Source organism: Petaurus breviceps, unplaced genomic scaffold (assembly GCF_028583685.1).
Source record: "Petaurus breviceps papuanus isolate PSGF00001 unplaced genomic scaffold, PetGlider_PUasm1.0 91133, whole genome shotgun sequence".
Taxonomy (NCBI): Eukaryota; Metazoa; Chordata; class Mammalia; order Diprotodontia; family Petauridae; genus Petaurus; species Petaurus breviceps.
In genome coordinates, this window is record NW_027187419.1 from 62,000,732 (window position 1) to 62,006,731 (window position 6,000).

At 38.9% G+C, this 6,000-nt stretch overlaps 1 pseudogene; it reads left to right on the forward strand.

Moving 5' to 3' along the window:
• Positions 1-2,214: 2,214 nt before the first annotated feature.
• On the forward strand, positions 2,215-2,691 carry LOC138155134 (large ribosomal subunit protein uL23 pseudogene; annotated as a pseudogene).
• Positions 2,692-6,000: the final 3,309 nt, after the last annotated feature.

The window sequence follows — 6,000 nt, forward strand, 5'->3', positions numbered from 1 at the left end:
CTTTTGCCATTTGAGTTAGTCTATTTTTAAGGTATGATTTTCCTCAGTCAGGCTGTTGACTCTCATTTCATAATTTTCTTGCATCGTTCTCATTTCTCTTCCCAGTTTTTCCTCCCCTTCTCTTATGTGCTTCTTAAGGTTCTCTATGGCCTGTAACCAGCTCATATTCTCCTTTGAAGCTTTTGGTGCAGGAGTTCTGACTTCATTGTCATCCTCCTGTTCCATTCTTTGCTCCTTTTTGTCCCCCAAATAGGAGTCTAATGTTGGAATCTTCTGTTTGCTTTGTTTCCTTTGCCTGGTCATGTTGCCACTCAATTACTTGACTTTTGGGCTTTTTGCCACAGTAGGATTCTGCTAATAGACAGGGGAGCTTCGTACCAAATGCTGGGGTTTTCTCAGCTGCCAGAGGTATCAGTTGGGAGCCCTTGCTTAAACCTCCACACACTCTGGCAAGCTGGACACACACCCCAGGACCTCCACCCTAGATTGCAATCCAGATCCAAGCAGGTTAAAGCAAGAGTGATTACCCCTCAGACTGGTCGCTTGGTCCCCCTACAGTCTGCAGGCCAGGGGCTGAAGCTGCCACGTGGCTGCAGCTGCACAGCTGTGGCTCCTCAGCGGCTTCTCACCCTGGGGGCAAAAGCTGATGCACTCCCAACTACTGGGTCCCAAATTCCACACTGCACTGACCTCTCACTTTGTCCTTAGCATCTATGTGTTGATAATTCTGGATCACCACAGCTGCTGGTGATCCGGAGTCACTCCAGCCAGAGGCTACTCAGGCCTGCCCTGGGGCTAAAACCTCAGCTGGGGTGTGGCTGGGCTTGGCTCCCAGAGCGCTGTGCTGGCTGATTCCTGCTGGCCTGCCAGGCTGTCCTCAGTGGGAGGTTAGCTTCTCTGTGTCATTTTGTGGGTTCTGCAGCTCCAAAGTTTGTTCAGAGTCCCCTTTTTCATGAATTGGGGAAGGTGGAAGCGGGAGTCGAGCAGAGGTCCTGCTTCTACTCCCCCATCTTGGTTCCACCCCCCTACTCCTTTTTTAATGTTGTATTTTTGATCTTCTAGTAAAAGAGCCCATTGGGTCCAAGTAGGACAGAGTTCTGATCCTATGATACTAATTTTACTTCCTGAAGATGGAAAAAGTTTAGATCATGCCCCCTACCCTGAGACCCATAAAGGGATCAGTAATGAACTTTATCACAGTCTGCATTTCTTTGAGTATGTTTGAAAACCATGAGTTTATACAACACGAACAACAATATAATAGTTATATGCAATTAATATGTATTGAAAAATAGGAAAATTCATGTCACCATTTGTCAGCAACTCTATTGGACATTTTTCATATATGACTCTTAGAAAATACCTGTGAGGAAGGGAAAAAATATAATCCCAAACCCCAGATATATGTCTCTACATGTAGCAAAGAGCTGGAGGGATTGACCAATCTCTCCTGTTGGTTATCCCTCAGCCTTCTACTTGATCTGTTGCTGTTTGTTGTTGTTCAGTCATGTCCAACTCTTCATGACCCCATTTGGGGGTTTCTTGGCAAAGATACTGGAGTGGTTGGCCATTTCCTTCTCCAGCTCATTTTATAGATAAGAAAATCGAGATAAATAGAGTTAAGTGACTTGCTTAGGGTTACACAGCTAGTGAGTGTCTAAGGTCAGATTTAATTCAGATCTTCCTGATTCTAGGCCAGTACTCTTAGGTGACACCACGTAGCTGCACTATTTGTTATCATATTAATTCTCAATATTTTGAACTCTATAATATGAGGTATATTTGCATATTTCTTTATTAATTAATAAATTTCAGCATAACTATCAACCAACTAAGACTAGTGTACCACTCTAGCTCAAAAAAGATTTTGAAAATCAAGTAAGAGGGGGCAGCCAGGTAGCACAGCGAGTAAAAGCACCGGCTCCAGTGTTGGGATGACCTGGAGATCGAATCCCAGGCTCAGACACTTAGCACCCACCCAGAAACACCTGGCCATGTAACCTTGAGCAAGTTACTTAACCCCAATTGCTTAGGGGCAGCCAGGTGGCTCAGCGAGTAAGAGCACTGGCTCCAGTGTCAGGATGACCTGGATCAAATCCGGGCTCAGATACTCAGCACCACACCCAGAAATAACTGGCCTTGTAACCTTGAGCAAGTTACTTAACCCCAATTGCTTTAAAAAAAAAAAGAATTCTTTTCTGTCTTTCCTCCAATATGGCGCTGAAGGTGAAGAAGGAAGCCTTTGGCTCCCGCTCCCCCTCCCCAGACAGAAGCCAGGTCCTGGGCCTTGAAGGTCAAGAAATTGGTGTTGAAGGGTGTCCACAGCTACAAAAAGAAGATCTGAACATCCCCCACCTTTCAGCAACCCAAGACACAAAGACTTCGAATGCAACTAGATGTCCTTGGAAAAGTACCCCTCAGAGAAACAAGTTTGATCACTATTTCATCATTAAGTTTCCCTTGACCACTGATTCTGCTATGAAGAAGATTGAGGACAACAATACCCTAGTGTTCATTGTGGACATCAAGGCCAACAAGTATCAGATCAAACAGATGGTAAAGAAGCTGTATGACATCGACCTGGCCAAGGTCAACACACTGATCCAGCCTGATGGAGAGAAGAAGGCCTGTGTCCAATTTCCTCCAGACTATGATGCTTTAGATGTTGCCAACAAAATTGGAATCATCTAACCTGTGTCCTGCTGTCCCACTTCACCTAATATAAAAACTTTTCCAGTAAAAAAGAGAATGCTTTCCATAAGATAATGATCAAACTAACTAATGTATTAAACTAGTTAATATTATACTGGCTAATTAATTGAATAGATTATAATAAGTTAATTAATTAATAATTAACTAAGTTAAACTAGTTCCATTAGGAAAGGGAGGAGAATCATTTAGAAATGATTGTTACATTCCTAATTCCCTTATTAACAATGCCCTTCATGTATGTTTAGATCATTCTAAATTTACATGGAGGGAAAAATAGTTACTTGGGTCAGTAATAATTGATTTTCTCTTAGTCACTTTTTGGGGTGCATGTTGTTAAGGCCAAGATTGCCCCCCATACCTTTGTTATATTCACCTTCTTCAAATACCTTGCAAAGTGATCCCTGAACTCCCTCAAAGTTGTATTATGTCCAGAATATATATCCTTTATGTACACTTAATCTAAAACAAGTGTTTCTCCTATAATTATTCTCTTTAGTACCATTTTCTAGCCCACCAATAAACATGATCAGTATCGTCAATGGTGTCAAGGGTGTCAAACTGCAAATTGATCCAAATGTTCTGAAAAACAATTGGAATTATACTATAAAGTGACCAAACAATATTCTTTAATCTAGTGGTCCACTAGTGGGGATATACTCCTATGAGGAGGGAAATAGAAAAAAGGTCCTATATATACCAACGTCTTCCTAGCAGCCATTTTTGTTATAGGAAAATAAAAACAATCAAACAAGAAATCAAGTGGATATCCACCAATTGGAAAATTGTTAAATTGCTGGATAGTGAAAAGAATTATGAAATCTTTGCTGGTCTTTCCCCTTCTTATTTCTGTTTTTTTCTTCTTCCAAGTTTCATTCCAAAATGTTCTTTACATTGTATGTGTGTATGTATGTATGTGTGTATATATATATATATATATATATATACATATGAAGATATATGTAAATATATCCAAGATATGCTACATATTCTATCTATAATTACAATTATAAGGAAATTGATAAAATTATTAAAGGCACAGCAGAGGTCAGAAAAAGGGATTCTGAGAAATTCAAGCAAAGACAGGTCACTTCTAGGTGAGGCAATAAAGGAAGGTGTCATGGAGATGGATCTAAGGTGGGCCTTTAAGGAGACACATGCCAATGAATGGAGATTGGAGTGAGGGGATTCACAGAAGGAATGGGAAATATTAGGTACAAAGGCATGGGTATGGGAAAAGAAAGAATGATATTAGGGAAGAGAAAATAGTTCAGTTTGATAGATCAATAGAGTATGCAAAAAGAAGAACCAAAAAAATGGAATGATTGGTTGGAACTAGACTGCAGAGAACCTTAAATGTCAAGCTAAAGATTTCTTACAAGCAAATGGGGAGTGGCAACATGGCAACACAATCAAACCAAATGCATTAGGAAGGTCAGTTTGGCATTGGTTTGAAGGATGGGAGGAGATTGGAGGACGAGAGATCATTTAGGAGGCTATAACAACAGGGCAGAGAAAAAGTCACAGGTTCTAAACTTGCAGATGAAAGAAACCTCAGCAATCATCTAGCCCAACTCCCTTGATTTATAGAAAAGGAAACTAAGCCCCAGAAAGGTTAATGACTTGTCCAAAGCCACGTAGGTAGAAAGTGGAAAAGCAGGATTGAAGCCCAGTCCCCTGGAATTAGATTCCCTGTTCTTTCCATAACATCTTTCTGCCTTGTCTCTGAATCAAGATGGTGTCAGTGTGAGTGGAGAGGAATAGCAAGCGATTATTTAAATTATATAACTAGCCTAATAAGTTTGTGATATTAACCATCTCATGGAATGATTCAATTTACTCTCTTGACTTGACATTTTCATTAGGAATTTGAATGAAGAACTAGCTGGTCTGATTATCATGTGTGTACATGATACAAAGCTGGGAGGGAAAACTAATACTGTCAATGACAGAATCAGAATTCAAAGAGATGTTGAGAGGCTGAAATGATGGGTTTCAGTTAAACACAATCTCAGCTTGAGCCAAGAGTGTAGCTTCCAATTTTAAACACTATGGTGTTATATTGGACTGAGTTAATAGGAATATAGAATTCAGAGCAAGGAAAATGGAAGTACTACCATGGCTACACCAATTAGCATGAATAATGAATCCCCTGAATTGGTTGCATGTATTCAAATTCACATTATCCAAAATTATGATTATGTAAATTAGTTCTAGCCCAGTGGAAATATGTAATGTGGATTTGATTAATACTGTTACTTTGAGGGATTCATTATTTGCAATAATGGGGAGCTAGTTATATACTCTAATTTGGTCAGATCAAATTTGGAGTGTTTTCTGAAAACTTAGATGCTAAGTCTTGCAAAAACTACTGTACTTGATTCAATGCATTTACTTAAGATACTGACCTCCTTGCTGTTCTATAAACTAGGCACTCCATCTTTTATCTCTGGGCATTTTCTCTTGCTGTCCCTCTTGCCTGGAATGCTCTCCCTCCTCATGTCTGCCTTTTGACTTCCCAGGCTTTCTTCAAGTCCCAACTAAAATCTCATCTTCTACGGGAAGACTTTCCCAACTGCTCTTAATTCTAGTGCCTTCTCTCTCCTAATTATTTCCTACTTATCCTGTATATAACTCATTTGTACTTATTAATTATTTTTTGCCTTCTCCATTAGATTATGCACTCCTTGAAGGTGGGAGTAGTCTTTTGCCTTTTTTATATCCCCAACATTTAGCACAGTGCCATTTATTTCATACATGATATGTATGAAATAAATGTTTATTACCAAATATACTGAAATATCTCTTTATTTGTGATTTTGTAAAAATGCCTTATTTTAATGATGAATTTTGTTTTTATAGCAATTATTTCTGCTACCCCCTTAAAAAAAGACTCTCCCTCATCAAAAAGAATAGTTAAGCAACATTAACTGACTAAACAATAGCATCTGACATTCAATAACCACAATCCCCAACCTTCTATCAAAAGGAAGTGTGTTTCTTTAGCTATTGCTCAGAATCTAGATTTGTCATCAAAATTAATCTAGTTTTGGTTGCCTTTTGGTAATAATTTCATTTAAATTATTGAAGTCATGTTTATCCATCAATAAGAATTTCTTAAGCACCTACTATGTGTAAAGTACTGAAGATACAAGTACAAAGAATAAAACAATCTCTACTCTCAAGGACCTTACATTCTAATATGAGAAACAACATGTATATATGCATATGCTATATGTGTATATAACATATAGTGGTTATGCTGTATATGTGCATATAGTGTTTATGTGT